We start from the raw sequence: 8,185 nt of genomic DNA, 5'->3' as shown, positions 1-8,185 counted from the left end.
ATTATTACATGCTTCCGCTACACAACTTTTGAGAATTGATGTTTGACATCTTATTTTAGTATTTAATGTCATGACTTATTTAAATATTCATCATTGGTTCAACGTGATTGGTGGCTCGAACTCTGATGCGTAACACGCCTCGCGGGGTTTCCGCAGGTGGAATTTTGGGGGTGTTACAATAAGGATCATGTATCCTTTATCCTCCCTTCACTTGTTTCTAAGTCTTGCAGAAGGTTTGAGTATCCTTGGCAGAGGATAAGTCTCCACAGAAGTATCCAGTTTTTTGGGCTTGACCCCAGTTATTTGGGCTTGACCCCAGTTTTTTGGGCTAGTCCCCAGTTTGGGCTTGTCCCCAGTATCGCCAGTAGCGCACAATGATCCTGGTACAGTTCATGGCAATGGGACCAGTACTCGCTTTAGGGGCTGACAATTTCATTGTACTGGCTGTATCCGGGATCCTACATATAATGGTAGACGTACCATATGTTTTGGTCAAAAATCACTTAAAGATAATGCAACCAAACTTTATGTAAACGGGGAATGATGCTTGGTATGATGAACAAGGTGAAGGATCACTCAAATGTAAAATGCACAACTGACACAAGGATTTATACGAGGAAAAAGCCCTTGATCAATGAATGATCTCCGGCATAAAAAACCTCGGGTGATGGAAACTACCGATCACCAAACTTCAATATAAGAAATAATGTTTACAACTTCGGATGGTAACGAGCTAGGTACAAGGATCACTATAGTATCGTATGCTAAAGCGTGTGAGAAATGTGTTGTGTCTTCCGAATGTTCAAGAGTGCCATTTATACAAGTGTGTGTGGTTTTATTTTAGGCAAATCACCTAACTACTAGCTCGTTACCCCTTTAGAAATAGAAGTAAATTTAGCCTAAATAATCGCCCTTGAATTGTGCTGAGTTTCCATATTTGCCATAACGTCCATCTTTGATTATGCATGTGCGAGATTATCGTGACAGATTCCTTGTTTACGTTGCTAAGACCGGATCCAACTCATAATTCCTGCAAGATAATATTAAGTCCAAAGAGAACAGTCGTTAGTATGAGGATCCTTGGAATGATCCGTGATCCTGATCCTGGAGCTCCTCTGAGGATCACTATCTGCCAAAGAAACAAGGATCACTTGTTAGGATCACATGTTAGGATCATATGTAAGGATCATAGGTCATGAAAATCCATCCCTAACAATTGCCCCCAAAATATAAGGAGTATTTATGTAATATAAACGAGTTATATTTTGCTGAATCTTATCTCTAACTAACTCAACGGATATATAGCCGTTAAGGTGGAACTATCCGTTATGGTCTGACGTCATGGAGGTGACAGCCCTGCACAATCATGATTAAAATAGAAATAGGGATAGGATCGAATGCATTTAAATTCAAAGCAACTCCCTTTATAACCGTATTCAGAAGATCAACCAGGTATTCTCCTTTTCATCTTCTTCTCTCTTGCTCTGTTTTTCTTCTTCTTCTATTCTTCTGTAAAAGATGTTGCTCCGGAACTCCCCCTGCAAGGATCCTAAGAAGAACAGCCCCTTAAAGGGTCAAGGGATCATCAAAGATTCCCCCTCCGAGAGGTGTTGCTTCACCGACCCTCAAATCGATAAAATCCGTCGTTGTTTCCCGGCGGAAACCCTTTTCAAGTCTTTTAGTCCTACCACTTTGAGTGATTTCATCTCTGAGACTTGGGTAGCTTTCCCGGTCACCCCTTTCTTGATAGGATATTCGTATCCTTTTCCTCAATTCACCCAATCTTTTTTCTCCCTTACCGGCATCTGCTATATCCAGGCTATGCCGATGATCTGGAGGGTGTTATACACCCTTGAAAGGATCATTGAGCAAGAGGGTATTGACCTCGGTATGGCGGAGTTGGGTGAGATGTATGATCTCACAACTTTTGGATCCCACCGATATTTGTTCAAGCGAAAAGCTGGAGAGGATCACCCTGTTTTCAAAGTGACCAAAAATGACACGAACTGGAAGCGACGATTCTTTTTTGTTAGGAGAGATTCCATCCCTAATGGGAAGGATTTGCCCAAGGAGTGGGCTACCCATGGTAGGATAGAGGATCCTGGAAGGATCATCATAGAACTTGTTCCTTAGGATAAGGATCACTAACATTTTCTTGTTTATTGTGCAGCTATATCCGTTGCTCATCTTAGGTTGACTCCTGCTGCAAAAGAGAGACTCTTGGCCTTTAAGAAGCTTGATCCGGAGACAAGAACTTTCCAGGTTGCCACCCAGGATTCTCAAGAAGTATCCTCTGCCTCTGTCACAATGTCAAGTAAGTATCCTCATTTAAAAAGTAATTCTGTGTAGGATTTTCAAGTTTAATTAGAATACTTATCTTATTTTGGTTGTGTAGGTGCTGGAAAATCCTCTAAGTCTGCTTCAAAGTTCGGCATCGATGATCTTACCAATGTCAAATCCGCAAAGAAGAAGACTCCTGCTGCTAGCTCAACTGCTTCAGCCCCTAAAGCACCTATCAGGGGTAAAGGAAAGAAGAGAAAGGCCTCTGAGGATTTACAAGGTCTGCCCCTGCTTCGCCAACAGTTCCTGGACTACTTCAATGAGGTAAGGATCACTGCCCCTGTTTGTTATCCTGACAGTTTTGAGGATCACTTGTTTTTGATGTTATGCCTTGTCTTCCTTGCAGAAATTTGCTGAGATAGAGACGTATGTTGGCCACGTCGAGGATCAAGACCGCCAGATTGCTGACCTCCAACAGATGGGTGTGCTGAAGGATCTTAAGATAGCTGATCTTGAGAAGGAGCTCCGGGCCACCAAGGATAATGCTGCCAGGATGCTGATCAATTTTGATTATGAGAAGCATGAGATCACCCAGGATGCCAAGGTCTCTGCTGCAATAACCATGTATAAGATCCAGCTGCAGATGGCTGTGGAGGCTCAGGATCCTGCCTTCGACAAAAGCACATGGGATGTAGAGGGTTGGAAGGCGAGGCTAACAGAGCTTGAGGATGATGAAGAGGCTGAGGAGATCCCGATGCTTGAGGGTGGAGAGGCTGGCAAGGATCATGCTGGTGAGGCAAGTGGAGCCGGTGGTGAGGGTGCAGCGAAGGATTGAGCTGCAGGATTGGGCGATGAAGGAAACTTCTAGACATAGCCGGAGCCCAATTTTTTTTTGTTTGATGGTTGTGATGTTTTAAAACAATTATGGTCTGTATTTGAACAATAGGTTTAGGGTTGAGGATCTAGGATCCTGTGAACAATAGGTAGGATTACATATGGTGGAGGGATCCTCTGTTTGGGGGATGAAGCCATTGTGATCCTGCCACCTTTTAAATTCCTGCATGCTATGACCGCACAGATAATGGACACCCTTTGCCAACCCATGTGGACGGGCCACGTTTTGCTGGTAGAAACGTGGGTTGACAATTTTGACAACTTTGAAGGGTTTTAATCCTTTGTTAATAAAATAACTCTTAATCTTTTTGGCTTATCTCGTATTGTTATCCTTTTAATTTCCAATTGTTTTGATATATATTTGTCTGAGTGAGAAAAGTTAAGCAAATTATTTTTAAGAAATTTAGGATACGATCCAGGATCAAGTATCCTATAGTTGAAAACTTCCAAAAAGTAATTCATTTTAAGGATCATGGGTCCCGTTGTCAAGGTCTAAGGGTTATTCAAATGAATAATGAATGAAATTAGAAATCGTTAAGGATCATACCTGAGGATCCAAGTTAGGATCCTAACCTTTAATCAGGATAACCATAAGTAACACTTTAATGGATAATAAGGATTAAGGATCCTTAATCGTTTAACTTCGAAAACCTGAAAAATGGAATATAACTTGGGACTAAGCCAATATAAAAGATAAGTTAGTAACTGGGGACAGGCCCAAAGGATAACTGGGGACAAGCCCAAAGGATCACTGGGGACAAGCCCGAAGGATAACTGGGGACAAGCCCAAAGGATAACTGGGGACAAGCCCAAGGATCGTATGTAAACTGGAGTATGGCCCTCACTGGCGACTATCCAAACTTAGTGACATGAAAATGCCAAAACCTTAGCTAACGTGAAGACGTTAGAAACCTTAGGAACGGATGTATGGTACGCCTACCATTATACGTAGGATCCTAGGTATAGCCAGTGCGATGAGGTTATCAGCCCCTAAAGCGAGTACTGGTCCCAAAGACGTGAACTATACCAGGATCATCGTGCGCTACAGGCGAAAACTTGGGACAAGCCCAAGGATAACTGGGGACAAGCCCAAGGATCTGAGTTGCTTCTGAAGACTGTCAACATTATGCTAAGGATACCTGAACTTATCAGAACTCAAAATCTCGTGAGAGAAGGATGAAGGATACATGATCCTTATCCTTAAATAAGAAGATATGTAAATAAGAGTTCAAGCTTAGGACATTACCATAGTAAGGATCATTGATGCTTCAGGGATCCTTGAAGGATACTTCCAATGTAAGGATCACTCATGCCAGAAGGATCCTGCTTACATGAAATATTTTTTCCAGTGGACAGCATTCTAGACTCTTGGTAACAGATTACCTTCCATGGTAAGCAATCTATATGCCCCCTTTTCAGCTTCGGCTTCGATCAAATAAGGGCCTTCCCATTTTGGTGCCAATTTCCCATCAGCAGGATTGGTGGTATTTTGGAATGCTTTTCTCAATACCATATCCCCAACTTGGAATTTCCTTATCCTGACATTTTTGTTGTAAGCACTAGCCATTCTTTGTTGGTAGCTAGCCATCCTTATCCTAGCCAGATCCCTGATTTCTTCAATAGTATCCAAGTCTTGAGCCAGGTTTGCATCATTCTCCTCAGGATCACGGGTACTTGTTCTAGCAGTTGGAACCACCATTTCTGTTGGGATCACTGATTCTGCCCCAAATACCAAAGAGAAGGGTGTTTGACCAGTAGCATTCTTGGGAGTTGTCCTATCAGCCCAAAGCACATAAGGCAATTCCTCTGCCCATTTCCCCTTCTTGGATCCAAGTTTCTTCTTCAGATTGTTGATGATGATCTTGTTGGATGATTCTGCTTGACCATTAGCTTGTGGGTGGACTGGTGTTGATGTTATCATCTTAATCCCTCAACTGTCACAAAAGTTAGTAGTCCTGCTCCCAATAAATTGGGAACCATTGTCACATACAATTTCAGAAGGAATGCCAAATCTAGTTATAATGTTTCTCTTAATAAAGGATATAACTTCTTTCTCTCTGACTTGGGCAAAAGCTTCAGCCTCTATCCACTTGGAGAAGTAGTCAGTCATAGCAAGCATGAATACTTTTCCACCAGGTGCCTTAGGGAGCTTGCCAACTATATCCATCCCCCATCTCATGAATGGCCAAGAGGATGGTATAGGATGTAGAAATTCAGCCGGCTGATGAAGGATATTGCTGTGTCTTTGACAAGGATCACACTTCTTAGCATACTCCACAGCATCCCTTTTCATAGTTGGCCAGTAGTATCATGTCCTTAAGATCCTTGAGAACAATGCCCTGCCCCCAGTGTGGTTTCCACAATCTCCTTCATGGAAGTCTTTTAACACTTCTTGAACTTCAGGATCCTCGATACATCTTAAATATGGTCCTGCAAGAGATCGCTTATATAGCACATTATTTAAGATTGTGAATTGAGATACCTTAATCCTGAAAGCCCTAGGATTTTCTCCCATAGGAATCTCCCCGTGTTGTAAGTATCTCATGATTGGTGAGATCCATGATCCTGATTGAGTATCCTCACTAGGGATCATTGCAGTATCCTCTTCTATTTCCATGGCCACCTGATTTTCAATAGCAGGAGCCAGGATATGGATGATGGGGATACTTATATCCTCTGGGATCTTCAAAGATGATCCTAGATTGGCCAATGCATCAGCTTCTGTATTTTCCTCCCTTGGTACCTATGTCAAACTGAAGGAAACAAAGGAGAGTGCCAATTCTTTGACTATCTCTAAATATTTGGTTAGTTTTTCACCTTTAACAGCATAGGATCCATTAAAGTGATTAGTGATTAACAATGAATCCACGTATACCTCAAGATACCTGATCCCCATATGCTTAGCAATTTGTAAGCCAGCGATTAAGGCTTCATATTCAGCCTCATTATTAGTGGCTTGGAACTCACAAGCTATGGAATGGGGTATTATGTCCCCCTGTGGCGATTTAAGTAGTATACCAAGCCCCGTGCCTTTAACATTTAAGGATCCGTCAGTATGTAGTATCCAAGGATCCTTGGTTTCATCCAGCTGCTGGACTTCCAATTCGGCTTCCTTTTGTAAATCACCACTGAAATCAGCCACAAAGTCTGCTAATGCTTGGGATTTGATGGCTGTTCTAGGCTCATATCTTATATCATGGGCACTAAGCTTTACTGCCCACTTAGCCATTCTGTCGGACATCTCTGGTTTCCTGAGGACATTCTTAATTGGAAAATTAGTTCTAACAACAATAACATGGGTTTCAAAATAATGTCTTAGTTTAGTAGATGCCATAATCAGTGCAAGAATAAGTTTTTCAAGGTGTGAATACCTGGATTCAGCATCAAGTAAACTCTTACTTACATAATAGACAGGATATTGTGTACCTTCATGATCCTTAACAAGGACTGCACTTACTGCTTTTGAGGATACCGCAAGGTATAAGGATAACACATCTCCTTTTTCTGGTTTCATCAATGCTGGTGCTGAGGACATGTATTCTTTTAGGGCTTGTAAAGCATTCTCATGCTTTTCAGTCCATTCGAATTTCTTGTTCTTTCTTAGGATATCATAGAATTCTTTACACTTTTCTGAGGATTTGGATATGAATCTGTTTAGAGCTGCTATCCTACCTGTTAACCTTTGCACATCCTTAGCGTTGGCAGGGGAATTGATATTCACCAATGCTTTGATTTGTTCTGGGCTTGCTTCAATGCCCCTCTGGGTTACCATATATCCTAAGAATTTTCCTACTTTAACACCAAAGTGACATTTTGAAGGATTAAGCTTCATGTTATAATTATCAAGGATATCAAATGCTTCCTCCAAGTCCCTTAGGTGATCCTCAGCTTTTTTGGATTTCACCACCATATCGTCTATGTACACTTCCATGGTTTGTCCAATTTGATCTTTGAACATCATATTCACCAGCCTTTGATATGTTGCACCTGCATTTCTTAATCCAAAAGGCATAGCAATATAACAATATAAACCGGTTGGGGTCATAAAAGCCGTATCCTCTTGGTCAGATGGTTCCATCTGAATTTGTTGGAATCCAGATGATGCATCCATAAAGGTTAACAGTTCATGACCCGCCGTTGCATCCACCATGGAGTCAATGTGGGGTAATGGGAAAGGATCCTTGGGACATGCCTTATTCAAATCAGTGAAATCGACACATACCCTCCACTTTCCATTTTTCTTTTGAACAACAACCACATTGGCCAACCATTTTGGATACTTCACTTCTCTGATCATTCCTGCTCGTAGTAATCTTTCTACCTCTTCCTGGATAATGGCATTTCTTTCTGGTGCAAACTTCCTCCTTTTTTGATGGATCGGTTTAACTGACCTGTCAATGCCAAGTTTATGAGTGATAATATCCTTAGATATACCTGTCATATCCTCATGTTTCCATGCAAAGGTAGATTTTCTTCTTTTGAGGAAGGATACTATGTCTTCTTTCATTTTATCAAGGATCCCTGATCCGATGTAGATCTTGGATTCAGGATCATCAGGATCCAAGAGGATTTCATCCACATCCTGCTCTCTTGCCTCCAAGACACCCCTTGGAGGATACTTTAATTGCTATTGCTCCCTTGATTTCGAGGCTGGTTTCATTGATGAGGTGTAACAATCCTTAGCCTCCTGTTGATCACTATCGATCTTGATTATTCCCCATGGGCAAGGGAGCTTCACACACTGATGGTAGGTGGATGGGACTGCCTTCATATCGTGTATCCAGGGCCTGCCAAGGATAACATTGCAGCAAGACAAACAATCAATGACACAAAACTTTTGATAATTATGTAATCCTTCCACATAAATTGGGAGTTTGATGTCCCCCAGAGTTTTCTTAGTTTCGCCACTAAATCCTACAAGCACGGAGGATCTTGGTGTGATATCTGATTCTGGGATACCCATTTTCTTCAGAACATCAAGCTGGATAATATTTACTGAGCTTCCTCCGTC

Source organism: Helianthus annuus, chromosome 2, assembly GCF_002127325.2.
Source record: "Helianthus annuus cultivar XRQ/B chromosome 2, HanXRQr2.0-SUNRISE, whole genome shotgun sequence".
In the NCBI taxonomy this organism is placed as follows: Eukaryota; Viridiplantae; Streptophyta; class Magnoliopsida; order Asterales; family Asteraceae; genus Helianthus; species Helianthus annuus.
Note: the sequence above shows the minus strand (reverse complement) of the source record.